Below are 23,823 nucleotides of genomic sequence, written 5' to 3' on the forward strand. Positions count from 1 at the left end.
TTTAAAGACTACCTCAATGTTATCCTTATTTCGGAACGGGCTTGCCATCACAGGCTGAGCTCACTGTTAACTTCTTTGCAGCTTCTTTTATCTCCCTCCCTGGGAGTAAGACCACTTCTTTCTCCACCTTCCTCCTCCTCTCACCCAGAGAGAAGACCCTTGACACAGCCACAAGCCCACCTGGGCAAAACAAGATCATTTGGGTTTTTCCAGGTGCTTCAAACTACTCATTTGACAACCCACCAGCACCTGGTGAAACAGCACTGAGCTTTACCAGCCCCGACACAAGGAAAAGCTCAGCTTCATGTTTCCACCCTAGAAAAACGCCCCTGAAGAAAATTATCTTCCAAGCAATCCTGCCTGAAAGCTTATAGCAATGAGGCAGGGCTCTCCTGCCCCAGCCATGCATCCCCACCCTCTGTACACCCCCTGCAAACTCAGCGGTGCTTTCCATCAGCGCCCGGTCTGGAGGCGTTCCTGCACGGATAAATAGGACATCACACAAAAAGAATGGCTTCTGTTTTAAGAAACAGCCTTTATAACATTAAAAATATTGAAGGGAAATGAAATCATTATTTAGGCAAGGCTTAGTAGATTTAATTGCTGCTTTTCCATCGCATGTAATTGGTGTTTTAACTTATATTAGTAGTGTTTCCCATGGCGAAACAGGTGTGTGCTGCAGAAAGAGGGTGTTATTAATAGGATAACCACAATTAAGTGTAATTGAGATCATCATATCAATCACTCCATGGAGCAGCACAAGCTCAGGGTTTTCCACCTGTTTTCTGATTGTTTCAGTGATGCATCAAATTGCAAACGCTTTCTTCATCTTCGAGCGCAGGCAGCAAAAAGCCCCTTAACTTTTCCTGCCATCGACCCATTCATGGGCAGTTAACCTTAGGGCCAAAAACCCACCCCAGTTGCTCCAGTGCTTCTCCAAACGTTCACATCCATCCCCACCTGGCCCGGGGTGGTGCAGAGATGCCGCCGTGCCACAGAGCTCGTGCAGTCTGGTGGTTTCTTTTATTTTTTACTGAAGAGATTTATCAATATACCTGAGAGGAGGATGGATCTGCCAGGAAGAAAGATCAGTAGGTAAAACTGTGGCTACGCTTGGAGCAAAAGGGAGGTGGAGAATGACACCTTTTCCGTAGGAAGAGTGAGATTTCGAGAGTGTTCGTTAAGCTACAGGGGAGGACAAGAGATGGGGGGCTCTCCACGGCCTGGGAAGATGCTGCAGTGGGTATGATAGGCAATATCTTGCAGCAGTTGTCCTGGTCCCCTTCAGCCCTGATCTGCAAAGTCGCACCACTACCGCGACAGGGAGCAACGCCCTTGTGCAAAGCTGTCCCCACGGGCCATCCATCGCTGCGTTACCTCCATCCCCCTTTCCTCAGTATCGCCGCGGGTCTGCGTGGGTCTGTCCATGCTGCACCCCAAAACAGGCCAGGCCTGGGCAGCTCACAGTCATTCCATGCTGCCGTTCCCATCAGGGGGATTTAAGCTCACTCTCAAGTGTGCAGCATAACCCAGAGCCATTGCAGCCAGCGGCATTTGGCTGCATCACTGGCAGCACCTGCCTCGAGGCACACCAGGCGAGGACCGCGTTGCCTTTCTGCTCCGAGAAGGGGATGGGTCTTCCCCGGTGTTTGACAGAGCAAACAGCATCACGGCACAGCGGCGTTTGAGGCTCTTCTTGCTGGCAGCTGATGCTTCTCCCAAGGGAGAGCTCAGCCCTGCTGGTACCACACGGAGGGTTTGCATCCAGCCCCCTCCCCATCCCGGCACAAAGGGAAACACCCGCGGGCAGCCCCGGCACGTGCAGCGCTGCCTGCCTCGGGTGGTCAGACACACGGGACTGGACGGGTTGGCTCTGAAAATGAGGGCTCTTCTCTGGACTGCATTTTTATTTTGCACTGGGATCATTAAGCTGTGACATCTCCTGTTCTCCTGTTTGCAGGAAGCAGCTAAAAGCTCATTTTTCCAGAAGAGGGAGGTGAGACGCTGAGGAAGTAGTACAGCTTCGTAAGCTGGGCTTGAAGAAAACCTTCAGATGCATAAAAAAAGGTAAAAAGTCACACACCAAAAATCACAATTAACCACAAAATCCAGGGGCAGCAACACCGACGTGCCTGGATGTGTATCTCCCGGGATAAGGGTAACACAGGCCTCGGCCCTTTTTCCCCCAAAACCCAGCATTTATGATGTATCAGCCCTTAAATCTTAACAAGCAGCTCACCAGGCAGGGGTTTTTCTTCCCTCTGCTAAATCAGCCCCCACCAACAGCCACCTTAGCTAGCCAAAGGTGCGGTGCATGAAGTAATTACTTTCCCCTCTTTCCCTCCCAACAATATTATTTCCATTTTCTTTAGCTAAAGCTGACTGTGGGCCGAAAATCACTGAGCACTGGATCAGGCCCTGAATTTGTGACTGATCAGAAACGCCTTGTGCCCCTACCTGCTGTAGAGCAACTGCTCCAGACTTCCTCGGCTGCTTCTGTGGTGGTGACCATCCTGCAAGAAAACCAGTAAACCATGAACTATTAAATGACCCATAGAGAACACGGGGCCGCTTCTACTTCCTCTAAAGATACCAGGATTTATTTTTTTTTCCCTATGGACTAGAACGAAATCTAGACCAGGGCCACCCGTCACCCGCTGACCAACGTGGTTCTGTCCTGTCTTTAGGACTGTTTATAGCTCTGGCCCGTTCTGACCTACTGACTTTTGGGGTTTGATTGTCAGTGGTGTCACCACAGAGCCCTGAGCAGTACCAGTCCCAGGAGGCTGGTTTCATGCCCATGAGAAAAGAAGCCTATAGCTATTATTGACAGAGCAACTGTCTCCACCCACCCTTCCAGAGAGATCCTCAGCTTCAGCATCCCAGCATCTCCCTGCCTCGCCTGGGGGTGAGGAGCCACACCACCTCCCCAGCACCACCACACCAGCAGCCCCAGGCTCCCCTTTACAAAGACCCTCAAAAAAACCTCCCCCTCTTACCCAGCACAGGAGTGCCACCACTGTTCCTCCCCAAGCCAGGGCCACCATCCTTCACCTCCCTCCGGGCCTCATTAATATCCCCTCCCCTAGTCAGGCACAGGAGCAGCCCAGCAGCAATCTTTGAGCTCAGGTGCGGGAGGAGACCTTCACCGCCCCTGTTAACTAAGGGGGATGGCAGCAATTCACACACCTGAGCAAGGTTTGCAGGATCAAGACCTTAGGAGCACGCGTTCCCTCGGCACTACTTCTATTTTCTGCGTGAACTGCAGTCGCTGAGCTCCGGGCAGCCCTTGGCCCGCTGCCTCCTGCTCGCAGGCTTTGCTCAGAGGCAGAAGGAGCAAAACCATAACTGGGTTCATTTGAGTAGAAGCCTAAAACCAGCAGAAAGACCTTAAATCCTGCTTAGACCAGGGAAATTCCCAGGTACTTACTTCCCGTGCTCTGCGGAGAACTAAATGACTGAAATGGCAGGCAGGCTCGCGGTGAGGATGGACAATTCTTGTCTCAAAGAGGCAGCGATGGAGCCCAGGCGAGAAATAAATGACAGGAGCGAATGGACTTTCCTTTGAATATCACCTTAGGCCCATCAGCAGATTAACAAACTTAAGGGACCACGAGGACCAATGAAGGTGAAGGCGAACCCAGAAAATGCTGAGCTGGCTTATTGCTTTCTTTTTCAGTGTCTAGCAAAAATTGTCAGCTTAAGGCAGCTCAGCCAGGGCCACAGGGGATGTGGCAGCCCCCCCAGTCGCAATCCCTCCCCCCCAGCAGATGCCTCACCTCAAATACCATCGAGGACATAACTGCCCTGGGGCCACCTAAACACCACTCCTTCAATATCCCTGAAGTGAGGGGAAAAAAAAAACCAAAACAAAAGCGATAAGGAATTAACAGTTTCTTGGAAACCCAAACAAAGTTTCTGTAGCAAGGCAGGCGTCAGAAATTGTGCTGCTATAATTAAGAGCCCAAATGCTTCCTGCTGGGCTGCCTATAGGGAGCTCAGCCCTATAGCAATGCAAAAGCAGCCCGGGAACCGCTGCAGCTGCCTTGTAAAGGAGACCTCAAGGATCTGCAGGGGTTCAGATTTACAGCGGGGGTCTTATGGACTGGGTTGGGTCGGGAGTGGGTTGCAAAAGCCCCTGTTTGAAAAGAGATGGGTCGTATTGTCAGTATCTTCTAGCAGATGCTCAGTGGAGGGATGCCCAGTCACGGCGGTGTTACCCCATCCCATAACCTAACATCCTTTCTGCTCTCCATACTCACTATCGGTCTCCTGCTTCTTCATACAGCACTGAAATCAATGAAAACACAAGGTCATAGAACCATAGATCCTCATTTTTTAATTCAGACACCTTGACCAGGTGTTATAAGGCTCCGTCCCCCCTCCCAGAAGGCTTAAGTGCTTCCACACTCCTAATTTATTCCTTATCTTTTATGCTTATAAAGATCCAGCAGTGTCTGGTTCATTGTCTCCTTTCATTTTCTATTGCATTTAGTTCAAACAGTTTCAGCTGAGATAGGGTGCCCGGCCCCATCATCCTTCCACCAAAGCTGGGCATCGAATGAAGACTGCTGACAGGCAGGGCCTGGTTGCAGTTTTGCCTGGATAGTGCCTTGCGCTGACCCGGGACAGGGAGTCCCAGGCACCTCCCAACTCCCCCAAACACCCCCCAAGCCCCCCACCACGGCACGCAGGGCTGCTCGGCTGCACCAGCTTCTCCCCCGCTCTCTGCTCCTTAGTCCCCTGTACTGCAGCTGGATATACGGGCCTGTTTGTTGGGGAGGGGGGGGAACACCCACCGCCCTGCACTTGGGAGTCCAATCCAAACACAGAGCCTCCTAAAACCAGGCAATTCATAAAACCCTGGGATTTTTCTGGCTTCCAGGGTGGACCTGGCCTGGGGTCAGGCAAACACCTGTAACAAGACAGGGGGAAGGATTAAACTCACCTGATCTTGGCTTGAGGTCTCAAAGAAGACAGGCACTGGGTGACTTAGTCCAACACCCAATTTTATAGCCTACAATTAATTAATTAAGTGGCTCGTAGGCCAGGTGAGATGGCCCTGATGAGCTCAGGGGCCTGGATGGGGACAGCTTCCACTTACCCACCACCAGCACGATGCTGAGCTAAGGACAGCGGGCTGGAAGGCACAGCCTGGTGCTCATCAGCAGCATTTAGTCTGCCTTTTAAATAAAGCACAGCCCTGTGGCTTCAGCCATGCCAGAGAGCGGGGCAGCAGCAGGAGGCGACCCCTCTGCCCCAGCCGATGGGGAATGAATGCTCCCACCCTGGAGTTAGCACCCCATCACCACCGGAGGGTTCGGTTTTCTCTCAGGTTCCAGCTGGGCTCCCAAGATAAGGCAGTCCACCTAGAGCAGGAGATCAGAGACTTACACCCACCCACCCCCCTCTTTAAGGCTTTAATGGCTGGAGGAGGGGGCAGAGAAGTGTTCTGCTCTTGAGCACATCGCCAAACCACACTCATTAACTCCTGATTCGCACTATAATGAGGGTTCGTCTGTGCTCCTTGTCCCCCTTTCACCAACCCAGGTAACTGTGCTGGGTTTATTCACCTGTGACTCCTGTTCTTGCCCTGGGCCTTGCTTATGGCTTGTCTGCAAGTATAATTCTTTAGGGAGGGGAAATAAAGCCTAGGAGTATGTTCCTGGACCAACACAGGAGCCCTCACAGCATCGCCTGTACCCCAAGAGCCCAGGGGTGGCAAACCGCAGCGGGAAACAAATTAAGGATGGGAAACCTGGAGGAAAGGATGAAATCCCCAAGGCGAGAGCTGCGCATGGGGCACATCACTGGAGTGCCTCCGCTTCCACAGGAGCTCAGATGGTTTCTGCAAATTCCTCCCTGCTGCAATCCCTGGCTGATTCTCTGTAACTCAGCAGAAAGCTTGCAAGACGTATTCCTTGCCATCTCCACTCCCCTGGCTGGTGCTTCGCGGGGAAGGTCTCGCTGTCTTGCAACGCCACTGTTTTGCTGCTCCATTTGCAGAGGTTTGTATACACAGTGCTTGCTCGAGCATCTGCCACACAGGCCTCCTTGCACCCCCGTTTCTGCCCCCCCCAGAACGTGGCGTAGACTTCAGCTCCATGCATTATGGCTCTGCCCTGCAGCAGGCTCGGCTCCACCCAGGAGCGCATTAAGGAGGATCTTGTCTTAACAAGAAACCAACTGGCAGAGGAGCAAACCACAACAAGAGTTAGCATGTAGCCCAGCCACCGCTGCTCGGCCCCCCAAAGCCACCCCACGGAGGTGGCGCCGCTTTTCTCTCCCTCTCGCGAAGGCAGGCGGGCACGTTTGACAGCGGCCCGCGGCGTACACCTTGGCAGGGTTTGGGATTTGCAGGCGAAGCTGCTCTGTGCTGAGCTCAGGCTTTGTGCTCCGGGTCAGAGACAAGGCTTCTGCACCGAGCCCCTGGGGAAGCATCCCCACCAGCAGCCTCCCTGGCTAGCAGCGGCCACGGGGCCGCCTGGAGAATGGCCGGATTGCTCAGAAATAACACAGATGAGGTGGGAAAGGGAGGCTGGGTGTTTTTTTTTGCAGCGCTGCCTGCCCTCGGCAGCTGCAGGAAGGGACTTGCTGGCAGAGCCACGGCATGGGAAGCACAGCCAGGCTGCGTCACCCCAGCCCCGCAGAGCCTGTCCTCTGTTCATCAGCTGGTTTTCCAGTCTCCAGCTGCCGCTGGACCAGCAAGGAGCAACACTGCCCCAAAATCCACAAGTAAAGGTGCCCCTTCTCCCCTTCACCCCAAAGGAACAGCCCCCTAAACCCCTCTCCCTCTTTCTAAGCAGCTCAGACATGCCTTAACAGCCCTTTGCTCTCTGCTTGCCGTCCCCAGAATCCCTATTCATCAACATTTTTCCCCCAACCTGGGTTGTCCCAGAGCTGCCATCCTGCCCCTGAGCCCAGCCAGAGCCTGGGCTAGACGAGAGGAGCAGGGAGCAACGGGCAGGCCCCCAAGCACCGGGCGGGAAAACAAGGAAACATTTCCACGTATTAACTTCATTTCCTTCGTTTCCTCCAGCCCGGCAGCCTCGCTGGTGGGTTATTAATAGCACGCTGCAGACGAGTGCCACAGCCGGGGCTGACCCAGGCTCCAGCCTCCCAGCACCCGCCCTGACGGCCACCACCACTCCCAGCACCCCTCCGTGCCCGGGAGGGGACGATGCTGGTGGTATCCACTCACTAAACACGCAGAAAAACCACATGCCTTGCAGCTGCGCTGCAAACGCCTCGCAGGAAAATAACACTGAGGAAAGATCTGGGAAACACCCAAGTTTTTGCTGCTTCCCCAATCTGGCATGCTGAAAACCGTGGGTTTAACATCAAACCTCCTGCAGTCTCATTAATTTCTATTTGTGGAAGAGGAAACTATGGTCTCCTGCGTTTGCAAAGCAAATGCCGCTGGGATCCAGCGCAGCAGGAGGGAGGCAGCCAAAGGCAAGGCTGCTGCCCGAGCCCCGGCAGCACCCACAGAAGTAGAAACCCCAATAGCTCACAGGACAGACACGAGCATTTGTGCGTTTCTTAAAGCACATTACTTTCTTTTAACTCTAGAGGCAGCCTTTTGAGTGAGCGGTAGATGAGGAAGAATAAAGCTGGGTGCTTGCAAGGCAGGCAGGGAGGTTTTGGGTCCCACCTGACGGGTGCTTCACCCCAGAAGCACCTTTGGGATAGATCTGCTTTGATGGGCTGCCCAGGATGAGCCAGCAAGGGGAGGGGGAGACCCCTCGGTGACACTTCTGGGACTGAAAGCCCCATTTCCCCACCAGCTCCTGGATGAACCCCCTCATTGTCCATTCTTTGCTGTTCCTATGCAATGACCTGCAAGGAGGCATTTCTTCAGCATCCTCCTCCTCCCGCTCCCGCTGCTCAGCCCGCAGCCATGCACCTCTAGCAAGTGGGGGGGGAGGCATTTGTGAGACCACCGCTCCCAGCCACGCTGGGGGTTAGAGCTGAGACCAGCAGGGAGAGCCTGAGCGGGCAGCGAGAGGTGGGCAGGAGCCCCCGGGTCCCTCCCCAGGGAGAGAAGCAATGCTCTCGCCCCAGCCGGGCTCCTCCCATCACATGGGGTGCCAAACCATTAACCCAGTTAAGCAGCTCTGCTTGAACCAGTCCAAACGTGCACTCCGGAGATGGGCACGATCTCCAAACGCGGGGGCCAGGAGCATCCCCAGGGAGATTTCTGCAGCGTGACTCACACTCACCCGACCCTAGAGCAGCTCAGGGACCTGGGCAAAGCCACCTGCAGCCCGGAGGGGCCGGAGCCCAGCAGAGCCGCCAGCCAGCCCTCGCTGCTGGGCCGGCTCCTGCTCGGCAGCAGTCGCACCGGTGGGCTCGGAAGAGGAACACGGCCAAACTTGAGTGAAGCTGCAGAAGAGGTGGAAAATGGAGGGGTGCTGGCAGAGACCCTTTTCATCTCCGGAACCTCCAGAACTAACCCCAAGGACCCATCTCCTTGGTCAGTTCTGCAGTAGTGCTGCTTCAGCAGGGTGAAGAAAATGAGCGCAAGTGGAGGAGAATCAAGGGCCCGGGCAAAATACTAGAGTTGATTTTAAGCCTGGAAGAAATTATTTTATTCATCCAGCCTGCTCCAGTCCCCTGAGCCATGGAGTTTCACCTACTGATGGGAAAACTCATTGAAGACGACACCCAATTTGAAAGGAAAGCCTTCAGAGCAACGGAGAGTTCACCACCTGCCTTGCAAAGTTCCTCCAGATGCCAAATACCCTCTGAAAATCCTGAACCTCGTGTTTCGTGGGAGGTTACCGACCTCCAGCTTCCAGCCCTGGCTCTCACCAGAGCATACTTTTGAACGTGGGAGGATCCTAAACCCAACCATTCTGACCCCAGCACCGACTCCACCACCTCATCTGCATCGTATATGGAGCTGGCCTCCTCTGACACTGCATCCCCACTTGTTTCTACAAATGGGCATTTAATGGTTGAATACGACCACGGTGGCAGCACAACTTCCCCAAGAGAGACCTTGGAAGGGTATTCTGGAGGCCAGCCGGCTCCTCTTGGGACATGAAGACGGAGCTGGCGCTCCCTGGGGAGGCCTTGTTAAGGAAGCGAATTGCCGAGCTGCCACGTGGGACCAACCGGGGCGGCTGGAGGCCGCGGACAGGAGCAGCTTCACCCAGCGCCACCGGCCAAACGCCAACGCAGCATCACGGTGGGATCGTTTCTGCTGTCCCATCCCTCCAGCTCCTCTCTCAAAGCCCAAGCCAGAGGGGATATCCAGCACCTCCAGTGCGGAGCTTCGGTGACTAACGTGCTCCAGCCGCTGCGGCGTGGATGACACCCTCAGAAATGCTGGCTTTGTGATTCACTGCTTTGGTGCAGTGTAATTTCTGATAGTAAATAAGGAGGAGGAACGTGTGGGACAGATCAACACAGGATTGAAGTGACAGGCAGCGTAGAAGTATGGGGGTCTGCTGCCGGCACAGTTCAGTAGGTGAATATATATATTGTTTTGTTATTTATATGTATTTGACCAGTTACACGCTTCTGTAAATAAACCCCAATGCGTCAACCCCCATCTACATAAGCCTGGGCTGTATTCTGAGCCAACCGAAAGCCCTTGTTCCTGACTCTTCACAACAGAGCTTTCAATATCAGAGCTGCTCGGTCTTTTCAAACACCTCGCTCTGGTGCTTGCCCAGCTGTACCTTATCCCAGCAGCCTTTCAAAACCACCAGTGCCATCCCTTGCCATTCAGACCGATGTTTGGTTTTACCCTGGCTTCAGGCACCTGAGCAAAACCACCAGCACTAATGTAAAAGCATGTGTGCCCAAGTGCATTTTGCACCAGCAAAAGGGAAAAAAGGGTGTTTTTTGTCCTTGGCACAGGAGGCGCAGGCAGGGCCGGCCCCAGCGGGCTGTTTGCAGCCCTTGCAAGCTGCTCCCACATGCGCTGTGCTCCTGGCTGGCACGGCACAGGCAGGGAGATGACATTATGCATCATTAGTGGCACCATTTCCCTCCTGATCACCCATCGGGAAAAAAAAAAAAGAGTTCAGAAGAGAGGGACTGGAGAAAGTCAAGGTGTGGAGAGGCAGCCTTGCAACAGGAGAAAGGCATGCATAGCTGCATAGTCGTCCTGGCAAAGGATAACACATACCTTGGCTGCAGGCAAGTACTTACGCAGGGAGAGTAACCAACGACGGATCCTGCAGGAAAAGTGCTCCAGGGCTGTTAGTCCTTGTCCTGGAAAACCAGGGGTTGAATTCACGGTTGCCGAGGGGTCAGTAAAACGGCATTACAGCTCCCGGGGCTGGCCGAGGGCGAGAGCACTGCCTTCCTCCCCAGCCAGCCGGAGGCCATCGTAGCCCAAAACCAGCTGGCTGCCGACTGAAAAGCTGCGTATGTAACCGGGCAAGTCATGCGCAACGATATCAGTCTCACTTCAAACCAGCATTCATTCTGGGGCCAAGAGCTGGTGATTTATTTGTCAGGCTGCGTTAATTTACCTGTCTCACCACAAAAGCACTCAGACAGTTTCCTACAGGCTCCTGCTCATTGCCAAATCCATCGCCTCTGATGAAATCACTATTATTTGCTTTTTTAAAAAACTTAAAAATCCTTCCGTACCCCTGATTGCACGAGCAAGCGGGTCATGCTCCTTTCTGGGGCAGGTCGGACGATACCCGGAGCGCTGCCGCAAATCGGCATCCCTGCGCATCCGCGCGGCGCTGGCAAAGCCAGCTCAGCCCTGCGTGAGACACCGCTCCACCAGCGGCTGCGGCAAAACCAGACGCAGCTTCGGTGGTTTCAACCAGGAAAAACTCCCTGCTGATTCCTCCAAGGGGAAAAAAAGCAACAGCTTTGCATAAGCCCCTCTGGGGTGGGCCGTCAAGTGTGCGACGCTGTGGCCGTGGTACAGATGCTGGGGTCGCTTTATCCCAGGTTTAAAGCCGGTCCCAAAAAAATGCCTGTTCGTGGCCAGTTTTGCCTCTGTTACGCAATGCCTTGGTCACTGCAGCTCTCCTACTTCAAGGAGCTAAGCCTTTCTCCTAGATGCTAGAAAATGTAGGATTGCTTTTGTTCTGTTTAATGGAAGAATAGAGGTGAACCTCCCCTGGGCGAGCCTGAGCTAACAGATCTACCAGATCCTCTAATTCTGGGGGTCTCATTGCATCCCCCTTTCCTCCTTGGCACAGGTCTCTCATTAGCCTCAAATCCCCAAAACAAGGAGCTGAGGATGCTGTGCGGCAACCAAAAATATTCCCAGGGGGTCAGTGTTATGATTCAGAAAGAGGCAAAAAGGCCCTAAATAAGGGCTGACAGTCGATGTGTAGCAATGAAACACCAAGCGCACCATGCCCGAACCCGCCCTGCTCACTAACGCTTCGTCACCCACCGCTCGCCGCCAAGGGGAGATCGCCTGCAGACCAGCAGCTTGCTCCAGCATTAAGAAGCACCTGAGCTTTGGGCCAGTATTGGGGGATTTTTCCAAAACAGAGCACAGCAAAATGGAACAACCGTGTCCCCGAAGGGGCCTCCAAGCCGCGACGGGTGGGAGCCTGGAGAAGCCGCACTGTGCCACCCTCCCTGAGGCTCCCAAGCAAGCAGCCATCGAGCAGAAATAACATGCCGCAAGGCCAGGAGAGACATTTCGGGTGGGGAATAGGAGCAGGAAGACCCGACTATGCTCCAGGCACTAGAACCTCGGCGCTTCCCTGCAGCCTGTAGTGTCATGCTAATGAAAAATCTATAGGCACACGCCAGGGAGTTTTCTTTTTTAGACTGGTTCACGGGGGTTTTTTGGAAGAAACAATAGCAGAAAACAGCACTCCTCCCTTCCCGGCTCTGGCTTACTTCCAGATTTCACTTTTTTCCCCGCTAGTTTCCCACCACGAGGCACTTTATTACTGCAAAGAAATTATTTCTCCAAAAAGGAACAGGAGGCTGTAGAAGATAACAGCCCATCCTTGGCATGATGCTAATACGCACATGGAATTTAACTTCCCCACGTTGCAGAAAAGCACAGGGAAAAATGTCGCAGAGGGTGGCGGGGAGGTGGGAGGTCAGATCAAACAGATCAGATCAAACAGAGCGAACCTCCCCATCAAAACCAACATGACTTTGCATGACGCCATTCAACGGCAACAACCCCAGGGCGGAGGAGGAAGGTCCTCAGACGTGCTGGAAACGCACGCGGGCACCGACATGCGAGTTCCTGCCTTCTCTCGCTGGCCCTTGCGCAGAAAAGCGCCGTTTCTTCCCACCGCCGAGCCCTCTGTATGGCAACGCAGGCAGGATTCGCCCCGGAGGAAGGCAGGGCGCAGCGCCCAGGGGGCTGGAAAGGCATCTACGAAGGCTGGCAGGAGGAGGTGTTGTACAAAGCCCCATTGCGCTGGGTAGGGTATTCCCGAGGAAAAAAGATCAGGGTGGAACCAAGCACGTGAAAACTGAATGAAGGAGAAATCACCCGGGGAACAGAGGCGAGCAGGCAAAGGGAAGCAGCAAACCTCTTGCATCGGCGGGAGGGGATTAACATAGGAGCAAGCAGAAGAGAGGGCAAACCACAGCCCCCCGAGCAGAGCCTGCCCAGGCTGCATTGCGTGGGGTGCAGCACGCAGCCCAGACGGTCAACGTGGAGCCGAGCTCACCACCACCCCCCCAGCAGCAGGAGAAACCACCTCTGCAGGTCCAGTTAAAGCAGCGTGGCCTCTCTCCCCCATCCGCGCCCACCCTTTGGAGATGCTAAGTAATGCTCTGGAAACCTTCCCACGCGTTTCCGAAGCGCAAGGAAGAGAAGGGAGTCTTCCTCAGCCAGCTCTTGGCGCGAGAACAAACATAGCCAGCCTCGTGTGGCTTTATAAAGGCTTGGTTTATTTATACGTTGGCAGGTCTCTGGCATCCTGCCCTTTTGACATCCCTTCTCCAAACACGGCAGCTCTTCCCTCACCCCACAGGCCCCTTTAGGGACGTTTGAGGTCAGCGGCGATGACACCGACTGCACCGGCCAAGGGCCAGGAGCGATAACCCAGCTGGCAGGGCAGAGGTGGCCCCACGGTACCTGAGCAAGGTGAGCAGGACAAGGAGGGTGGCCAAGGCCAACCAAGGCACGTTCACGGTGATGAGGCAGCTCCAGAGTCAGGCTGGGAAGTCAACGCTTGTGTCAGGGTCTAGGATCAAGAGAGTCCATAGACAGTGATGGGCTGGGCTAGGACTAAGCTAGAGCCCTACAGGACAGCCCAGGGAGGGCTGGGCTTCAGGGCTGGGCTTAAATGGGCTCCTGGGTCCCTGGGTGTGGGTCCCAGGTGAGGCTGCTCAGGGCCATTAAGGGCTATTAGTGCCCTCAGGGCCCTGACAGCCGGGCTCCAAGGCTGTCCTGAGGAGAAGCAGGAAGGAAGAGACGCCATGGCCAAATCGGATGAGTGGATGCAACAGGAGTTGGGGCTGAGGGAGGGTCCAGCCATCGCTGGGGTCCTCGTGGCTCTCAGCAGCTCCTATGGGGATGTCGCAAGGGGAGCACAAGCCATCACCACCTTCGCTCTGCCCTGTTGGGCCGAATCCGTGCACAGCACCCGCGGAGCAGCAAGCAAAGCCCAGGCACAGCGAGAAACAGCAGGTCTGACCCAAAAGGTCCAGACGTGTCTCACCCAATGTGAGCACAAATCACAGAGAAATCTTCCTCGCTGGTCCCTGGGCCAGGAGAAGCCGAGCTGCTGGGACCGGAGTGTTTCAGCCTCCAGCTACATAGTTTTCAGCAGGCTCTGCTCACAGAAAGAAATAATAAAAACACATACAAAACCACCACAAAAATTCATAAACAACGTCTGTGAGGTCTGAGCTGTGTCAGACAGATGCGGGCTCCGTGGCTTTCCTTTAGCTCAAGCCATTTCACCAGTGCAATCCCTCTATTTATCTTGTAGGATTTCTTTCCTCAAGTCCTGTTTTTCAGAGTCAGCCTTAATCGCTTTTTAATCATATTTGAGTCTTCTTTGCCTTCAGCATTCCTTAATCTTGGAGATGCTTCCCACAAAACAGTTGTGCCTGTCATCCCGCCTGGGCTCCCACTTGGAGGCTACAGGTCTCATTCAAACGAACGCGTCCTTCATGTTATGGGCTTCTCCAGCCCCGGAAAGCAAGGGAAAAAGTTCATCGCTGCCTCCAGCTCTGGTACCATTACTCAAAAGCCAGGGCAGCCAGTTGAGGAGTCTTGACTGGCACAAAAACGCAGCTTGGCTTCTCTCACCCAGCCGACCTCTCTCCCATGGTGACTGTAGTTGACGCAGTTTCTTGAGGAACTCAGACCCACATTTACTGGAGTGGAGTTTTTTTGCCATGCTTCTGCTTAAAATTATCACTTATCAACCAACCACGGGCAATGCACGGGCATCTAATCATTATTTTTTCAGTTTTTCATCCATCTCTAAGAGCTTCCTTTGGCTAAGAAAACCATAAATACTATTTCTCATGTGCCATCAAGCAGCTGTGTCACACCAGAGTCATGGTTCCTTGGCTTTTGCTGTCCCACTGCCCCACCTCTGCAGCGAGCCAAACAGCTTTGGGCTGTTGTCCTACCATGAAACCCCCAGGTGACATTCAGCTATCGCAGTCACATTTGTGGCCATTTATCTACCCGGGACCTGAGGACAGGAGCGGCCCCAAGCCTGGTTGGCAGTGAGGGCTGGGGACAGCCAGGGCTGGACCTGGCAGAGCCCAGCCCTGCCCTTTGCAATCTCTGGCAATGGCTATGTGGGAAGAGTGATGCTATCTAACTGCAGATCTCCCTGCTGGTTCTGTAGAAGGTCCAGCTCAGATCTAGAGAGGCAACCAGTATTCAGGCTCGGAGAGGAAATCCTCAAAAAGCTCAAAAGAGTCTTAAAGTCAATGGGAGCTGGCAGCTACCGTCATCTTTTGCCTTCTGAAAGTCTTCTCCTGTGGTTTTGGGATGCAGATGACAAAAACAGACTCATGTTCACTTCATCTTCACATGCGCTCATGGCAAAGGCCTGATTACCGATGTTTGAGGTCCAGGACCTCCTTGTGACATGTGCTAAGGGTGTCTCCACATTCACACTGGGCACCCGTAACTTGCTGGCATCTGTAGATAACCTCGCACTTAAGGGTCCTTTGCTGAAGTGGTTCCACCAGCTGGAGAAGCTCTCAGCTGGAAGGGATCCCACAGCCGTGCCGGCCCTCCTGTCCCACCGTGACGCTGCTCAACACAGCAGTAACTGCGTTATCCTGGTCCGGACGTACGGCCACCCTTCAGCCCTGCTCCCTTCTTGGCTGGTGTTTGTGGGGACAGCCCCTTCGCGCTGGAGAACAGGAAGCAGGTGCTCACAGACCCCCGGGAGGGAGGGCTGAGCTTGGTGAGGGTGGGTAAAGGGGAGCAGGGCAGGGAGGTGTCCCCCTCAGGAGGCATGTGCCTTGTCCATCTGACCCCCAAAACCCACCGGGGAGAAGCCCTGCTCCCCTCAGCCAGGGCTTTCCTGCCCATGACCTGGCACGGTTTCCACCACGGTGTTGATGATAGCGGTGGGCAGATCCACGGCTTCCCAACCACAACTCCGCTTCCCAGCCAGACCTGGGTCAAACCATGCTGCCGTGGGTTCTTCAGGACCTTCATGGTGGCTTCTTCTGGCTCCCTCTCCTTTGAGCTCAGCTGGAGAGCAGGGCCACACTTGGGGCTCGTCTCCCCTTACTCATAGGGGGACAACGAAGGGGCAGTTTGGTTTCCTCCATCTCCCCGAGGTCCCACCCAGGGAGGGACAGGGTGCCATCGCAGAGGATGGAGACACCCCTGCCCCCAACCACCCCCGCCCCCCAAACGCCCCACACTGCGCTCTGCATCGGGGCTGAGCCGTCCTGTTGCAGGCGCTCTGCATCCCAGATCCCAGCCCTCCCTGCTTTGGAAGAGACACCTTTTTGGGTTGGGTTTTTTTTGGCAACACAGAAACAGGAGGAAATACATGAAAAGCTGGTGCCTGGGAGACGGCAGCCTCTGTCCTCCTTGCCGGCGGCGTCTCCCTCCAGCTCCCGTGGGAGAGGCGTCCCAGCAGCCAGCTGCGCGGCATCTCCTGCTCCCGGGCTATCCAGGTGCAGCTCAGGAAACCAAACACTCCTGGGTGAAAGCTGCTTTATTCCCCACTCCCGCCCCAGTTACGAGCTGGTGGGACTGGCAGGAGGGAAGTGGGGTTCAGCAAGGCCGCAGCCAGTCCCCCAGGATGGTGTCAGGGCTTGGGCTCATCAGTCCTTCTGCCAAAAACACCTTCTAGGAAGAAGGATGTGGGAGGGAGGAAACTGGGCTTCTTGGCACTGGCAGCTCCCGGCGAGCGAAACGAGGCGATAATTGAGTTCATAATATATCACAGTCCTTCAGGATTCACCTTATGGTCTCCAGGAAGCCCTTATTCATGCCGACCCTCTGAAAGCGCAGCCGGGGAGGCCGTGCACAGACCAGTGACCTGTGGGTACCCAAACTGGAGGGTTGGATCGGAGGGGGGTGGCATCCTGCATCCTCGGACCGCGCTCGTGCCGGCGGGTGATGTGACCAGCTCCGCCAAGTGCAGCGTGTGGGAGGTCCTCTGCTTCTAACCTGGAGTGTAACCCAAACCCCCCTCGTACAGAACAGAGAGCTAACCCTAACAGTATTGTGTACATCGTGCTGATGTGAAGCTGGCTTTTAAAAACAGGACACATTTTCAAGGCTCCCCGACCAATGGGGATGACCAACAGCCACTGCCAGCCTGGTCCCTGGGGCAGAGCCCACTGGTGTCACTGGCGTCACCAGGCTGAGCGGGTCCCTGATGCCCTCTGGTGCCTGAGCACGCCGCAGTGGTGGCTTTGCCCACCTGGGTCCTGCCCGGCTGTGAAGCCACAAAGATTTGGCACCCAGGGCCCCCCCACCGCACGGTGCACGGGAGCTGTGGGTGGTGTGACCCTGCAAACCCTCTGCTGCTCCCCACGCCCGTTGGCACCTCATGCACAGACGTCCTGCAAATTCGGGTGGCCCCGAAGCCACCAAACCCCTCCGGGGTCCGCAGTCCCCTTCCCAGCCCTCCGTCAAAGCAAGACATAAACAGCCAAGAAGCTCCCAGGGCCCTTGGAGTTTTTTTTTCTCCTCTTTTTCTTTCTTGTGGTTTTGATGAGGGACAGTGAACATGCCAGTGTACATGGCTTCAAGATGACAAGAGCTCTTCATCAGCGTGCGGCACCGGCACGTTCATCCCATGTGTACAGCGCACGGCCGCCGCCGCATCCCCACGAGAGCAGCGCTCGTGAGCTAAACCAGACCTCTTGGTGCCCAACACCTCCCCCCTGCTCTCTTGCCTGTTCGCTCGGTGGAAAAATAGGGGAGGAAAAAAATAGGGAAGAATGGAGAAACCTGTAAGGAAGGCCAGGTGGGGTGGCATAGACCCACGCAGAGGCGGGCATCCAGCTGTCAGCGCTGCAAAGCCGGCACGTTTGCGTCCTTCCAGCGCGATAGGGCCTGGCTTACAGTATTTTACAGGGCGCCGCATACCGCGCCGTGGGGTTGTGATTCGCAGCTGCTGATGCTGGAGGCTCGGGAGACCGAGGGAGGCCAGACCCACAGAAGCGTGAAGCTCCAGCTTGTCTCCGTGTTTGCCCCCGGTGTGTCCCCAGAAAGCGCTCCAAGCCCCCGGACTGCCTTTGCGGCTTTTGGGAGGGCTCTGGGGGCAGACCCATCTCGGGCGCTGCTGCAGCCCAATAACTGCAATAACTGAGCTCTCCCTTAGAGGTCAGCCCAGCATCAAAACTGGTCCAACAATCCATGCAGATGAATGTGATTCCTGCAAAGAGCTGGAATTTGGTTAAAAAGGCCGTTCAGGGAAGGCACGGGATGGTCCCCAACACCTGCAGCCTCTCGCCTTGTGGTTGCTGAAGAGTGTGGCCAAAAGCAGAGCTCTCCTGCCCACTCTCCGGCTCCCTTCCCATGCACTGGCTGCTCCAAACCCCATGTCTACCCTGCGTCAGGGCAGCCCCCTGCTAAGGGAAAGCCTGCCCAGCTCCGCTGGAGCTGCATGGGCGAAGAGGCCATGGCACAGGGAAGAAATTAAATCAGCTGTCCCAGGAATGGTAAAAACCTCTTGCAGGACTTTAGGTGGCGCAGGAGATGGAGACGGGTGCTGCCACCGAGCTCCCGTTCAGACCAGAGGGATGCAGAGCATCGCTGTATCACTCGTGGGCTGCTGCAGGGAACCGCTTCAGGCTTTGTGGGTGCATCTGCAGCCCCTCGCTGGGGAAGGAGGCGGCAGCCCCACACCATGGCCCTTCTGCCCACGGCAAACCGGTGCCGCATCCCTCCAGCCCACCCGCAGCTCGTTCCCCTCCTTTTTCTTACTTACGGGAGCTCAAGTAAAGCCTGAAAATACAAAAGGAGGGTAACCTGAAAGAGGTGACAATAGAAAGTAAATAAAAACAACTCTGCTCTTCCCCTCGTTTAAAAAAAAAAAAACCAAAAACCAACCCCAAAAGCCCCCAACAACATGCACAGAGCACTGATGAGTTTGAGGGTTTGGCGGCTCATTTTCAGATCCCTCACTTAGTTCCCATCTCCGGCATGGGCTGGTGGTGAAACAGGGAAGGGAAGGGGATTTTAAAAAGAAAGCAAATGTATTGCTGCTGCTGCCGCTCGCTGCTCAGCCCAGACAGGGGTTAAGGACCGGGATTATCCCGGCGGGATGCCGGAGGAGCAGGTGGGGGGAAGCTGATGCTCATCCCAGAGACTTACGGAGGAGAGGAGCTATGGACGCTGCTAAAGCTCAGCCTTATGATCTCTGGAGCGAGGTGGGAGCCGGTCAGAGACTCAGGAGCTTTCCCCAGCCCTTGGATCCCAGCTCAGGTCAGCAGCTCTGCCCGATGCCTTTACAAACTGGGGCAGCTGAGGAAGAGAAGCCCGGTTGAAGGGAGTGATGCGCAGAGCAGCTCTACACCACGCCAAGGGATGCTCAGGGGTAGGATCCAGCTCTCCACAAAAAGGCAGCAATTCAACAGCAACCACTCATTCCCTGCAACGTCCCGAAGCGCCCGGCCCCGCTGCTCTTCAGCATTGCTGGTTTCCAAGGTGAAACGTAATTTTCAATTATTTTTTTCCCACCTCTGCAGACTTCTGGGGGGCACAAAGGGTTTTGCCTGCCTGAAATATTTCCTTCCATGATACTAATCACGTTAAGTAGGTCCTGCCTGAGCTGCGGATCCCTCCTCTGCCTGACCCCATTGGCTTTGTATGCCTTTGAAAAGGGATTTACCTCAACCAGCGCTCGTCTGTGCTTTCATACCCCCCGAGAGCAGAGAGTTCTGCTTAAAGTGAGGATTTAGAGAGATAAAGATAAAATTAAATACACAGCAGAGCTTCCCAGGCCCGGTTGCACAGCAGCAGTGGATTCAAAAGAGCTTCACAGCCACAAATCCCTGACAACTGCGTTGATTAATGGACCGGCTGCTAATTATCACACCCGGCTTAAGAAACAGGGCTAGGCTGTGCTTTGCCTGGTGGCCGGGTCCTGGTCAGGATGTCAGCAGGATCGAGGGATGCCGGACCCCGGGGAGCTCCTCGGTGCTGCCGGGTCCCCACAGGTCCCCCCAGCACCCACGTTATTGCTGAGCTGCAACCCCGAGCTCAAAGCCGTGGAGCCCCGCAGCTGCCCCACCTGTCCCACCCTTCCTCTGCCAAGGTGACGTTCACAACTCTTTGTTGGTTGTCTTTAATTAGTCTCCTCAGCTGAGACTACATCAGAGCCATGTTCCGTCCCAGAAAGACCCATTTTGCTCCAGCCTCTGGGAAACGAGAGTCACGAGGAAGCCTGCAAGTATTACAGATGCCTGTGTCTTGCTTCGTGGAGCGATGTTGTAGTGTCGGGGCTTTTTAAGTTACTTTGGTGAAAAAAGGAAAAAAAAAAACAACAAACACTTCAAAGTGTGAAATACATTTGCATGATGACAACTGACTTCCAGTATGTTTCTTTCAGCAGGGCCTTGTTTGCAGCGAATGAGTCAATTTGTCCTTACTAGCAGGCAATTAGAGCCGAAGGTTTGAAGCATCCCTGGTGGGATGGGCCATCCCAAGCGCCGATCACGCCGCCCTCACCAGCAACGCTCCGCCACCACGGCCAAACGCTTCTCCTGCCACACGTGCAGCAGGAAAGCGGTGGGAGAAGGAGAAAGCAACCAAGGGACAAGGTGAATTCCATCTCCTGCAGCATCCCGCTGCCAATCTGTGCCCCAGCAGCTTCTAGCATCCCCTCTGGTACCCGGTCGCCTGTATCCATCGCTCTGCCAGCGAGGTGTTATTCACTGGGGTTGAAGCCAAGGGGAACACACCGCAGGCACCACTGACAAAGCAGTATTAAACACCTGCAGTCGCGAGTGCTGCCAGCAGTCCCCCAGATAACCCCAGTCCCTGCCGGGACCCCCAGCCGGCGCAGCAGGCTTTGCCATTGTCCGCGGGAGAAAATGCCGATGCAGCTTTAGCAGTCTTGGACCTCAAAAACAGGACCTGGAAAGGCAACCTGGGTGCTTTGGGGAATGTATTTTAAGCCAAGCAGCACGTAGGATGCCAGAAGGGTGCTCAGAATGACAACCCGGCGGGCTGCAAAGAGGTTAGACAGGATCACGAATCCAGAGGGAGAATTTGAAGACTAAGATGAGATTTGAGCTCATGACCCAGGAACCATCAAGTACCACCAGGCGCACAACCCTCACCCCTGCCCATCCTTTAAACAGCTTTCTTTTTCTCCTTTCTGGGTGAGGTTTCCATCCTCGGCAGGGGAGAGCCCTTGGCAGTGCTGACCCAGCCCCACGTTTCATTTTTCCCAGCTGATTACCCTCCAGGCCGCGTTTAAAACACAGGAAAATAATTGGAGCTCATCAGTCAGCGGCAGTCGGCGCCTGCCTCTGCCCTTCCCCCTGCTTGTGCATTTTTTTGTTGCTTCCCTAAATTCAATTAGGGATGATCAGGAGCTTCTCCCCCCCACCCCAGAGGGCTGGTGGCCTCTCCCCTGGGACGGTCCCGCTCTGCTTGTGGTCAGAGGTGGCCTCAGCTGCTGCCTTTGTCCCACACTGTCCCCGCAATGGGGAGGTCACACGAGTGCACGGTCCCGTGGGACGGCTGTCAGGGACAGAGCGGGGATGGAGCCGCCCGAACCCCTGCTCAAACCCCCTTTCACCTTCTCCCCCAGCTCCTGTTTCGGGCAAAAAGCCTGCAACAACATCAACCTTCCCCAGTGACGTGGTCAAACCTCCTCCCTGGGGCAAAGCAACCAAAAGGCCCTCGTTTAAACCCAAAGGGAAAGCCGCTGCCTCACCCCACCGCCCTGTGGCTTCGGGTGCTGCCGGAGGCTGCGCCCTGGCTCCATCTGACCTGGGGAAAGCCTTTCCCCGCGGGCTGGGGTGGGGGTATTCCCAGCTGAAATGCAGCAACAGGCCAGAAAACAGGGCTATGGCTGCAGCCCGTGGTCCTGCCCGGCCCCGCTGAGCTCTGTGAGCGCCCCCAGCACCTCCTCCGAGTCCGAGAGCAAACAGATCTCACGGATTTCGTGAGCACGGATTTCCCTCTCTCCATCAGGCTTGGGGGAAAAAAACCTTTGAGTAGGAAAACATACTAATTTGGTTAAAATACGCCCTTCACCATGGACCGCGTGCATAGACGTGTACATAGACGTGTTCACAGCACGAGGGGGGACCCAGCTGTGGGGCAGCCCCGAGCCGCCTCTGCTGCGCCCAAAGGGAGAGGGTATTTGCTCTTGTCTGCTGAGAAAGCTCTTTAGGTACCTGAGCTCTAGCTACTTATTCAAGAGCCTCTCCGCCACCTTTTCTACACCTTTATTACAATAAACCATGGGTTTTAATGCCTCCCCATCGCACTGCTGGTTCCCAGCTGCCTCCCATTAGAGGCATCAAGTGTAAATAGGGGTGACCTGTGCAAAGCTGTGCAGGGTCTGTTGGTGAGGTGCCCTGCAGCTTTTCATCAGCTCCAGGTCTTTACAGCTGGGCCAGACAGCGGATGGTGGCTGAGCCGAGCCTGGCACCGGGTGGTTTCCCCGCTAGCCAATGCTCAGCCACATCTGGTGGTCCAGGAGCAAAATCCGTGGCCGTGATACAGCCTGGTGGCACCTAAAAGTAAAATACCGAAGGATTCAGGCTTGGCACGGGGAAGACCCCCGAGGTGCAATGTCGGGGAAGGCGCAGGCAGCAGAGAGGGTGCTTTGAGCAGAGCGTTATAAGAAAAGTCGCGGTTTTCAGAGAGGATACTCCTGTGCAAGGAGTTTTGGGGCAGCGAAAGGGCAGTGCAAGGAGGAGAGGTGATACGCCCCCCCGGTTGCTCGCAAACCCCCGCAGCAGAGGTTCGCCCTCTCCTCCAGCCTGACGGGTAGCCAGGATGGGCAGCCAACGCATGGAGTCAGAAAGGACAAAGCCTCCCCAGGGCACCCGCCTTGCAGCCGGGGCTCGCTCTGTGGCTGCTCCGGACTCACTAACGTAGCAGCTTGTCAGGCACTACGGATAACTAGAGCTTTTTACAAATTCAATTTTTGCCCGAGGAAGGGAGGGAGGCGAAGCAGGACTCTTCTTCTGGGCCTTTCAATGCATTTTGAAACCTTGGGAGGTACCTGAGGAACATGTAAAGCAGCATCTGAGCTCCTGCCAGGATCGAAGGCGAGCTCCCCAGCGGTGCTCGGAGCAGGCTGGCTGGGAAGGATGCTCCTGGTACCCGCGGCGACCTTACGGAGACACCCACCATCGCTGCCATGCAGCGCTGCAGCGGGACCCCGCGGCAAGGGGAGAAGGTGCCGCCATAAATAAAAGCGTTTGGCCAGGGGAAAAGCCTCGTCTCCCCCGGCTGCCTCATTTAAGCTGCTCTAAAGGCAGCGTCTCACGCTGCTGCCTGCCCCTCACCCTGCCTCTGGTCTGCGGCCGGTGGCACCTCGGACTTTGCAGATTTTCAGAGGAAAGCCGGTCTGTGGCGTGTCGTGCCTGCTCTGAGCCCCTCCGCTGCCCCATTAACAGCCGGGGAGCTCCCACACCCCCATTCAAACATGGGGTGACACATCCCCATCGCTCTTGGGTCATCGTTTCTATTCACTCAGAGCTAGTGCTTGGCTCAGGGAGCTTCAGCACATCTTATTTCAGCTTTCCTTCTGAAATCCAGCAATGAAGTCTCCCAGGCTGGGCGCTGAAGAGCAGGAGGAAGAGGGGGAAGGAGGAGGAAGGCAGAAAGATGGGTTTCTTTTAAACAGCCACCAGAGCACAGGAAGAGCAGACGCCTGGGCTCGCCTCGAGCCCTGCCCCATCCCTCCCTCGGCCACACGCTTCTCACCCCAGGTCCACACTTGTGAGCACCTCAGCACCCAAAGCGATGCCGAGAGACCTATCGGAGGGATAAGCTATTTGTCAGCTCTCAGCCGGGGGAAGATGCAGTTCTCGGCCGTGCCCACGAGCTCATGCCTTTGCCCAAGGGCACTCCCAAAGCCCCAGGGACAGGGTACAGGGCTGCAGCAGAGACACAGCCCAGAGGAACTAATAGACCAGGAAACTAATGCTACTGGGTCATAAGGCTGATAAATTCCCATAGAAATGCTTATTGCACAATAAAAACCCAAATTAAAACCATCCCTTCAACCCTTCCTCTTCCATTCCAAGGAACCTACCGGTGAGGCCAACCAGGTAGCGCGGGGCAGGGCGGGAGGCGAAGCCATCACTGGTTTTCCTGCTCCCATGGATGCCACTGAAATTCCTGTTATAATAAATTTTGCCGAAAAGGAAGGAGCCCGGCAAGCCCCAGCCCAGCTCGCTGCCGTGTGCCGGCTCACCCGCGGCCCGGGCACCTTG

Source organism: Phalacrocorax aristotelis, chromosome 11, assembly GCF_949628215.1.
Source record: "Phalacrocorax aristotelis chromosome 11, bGulAri2.1, whole genome shotgun sequence".
Lineage (NCBI taxonomy): Eukaryota > Metazoa > Chordata > Aves > Suliformes > Phalacrocoracidae > Phalacrocorax > Phalacrocorax aristotelis.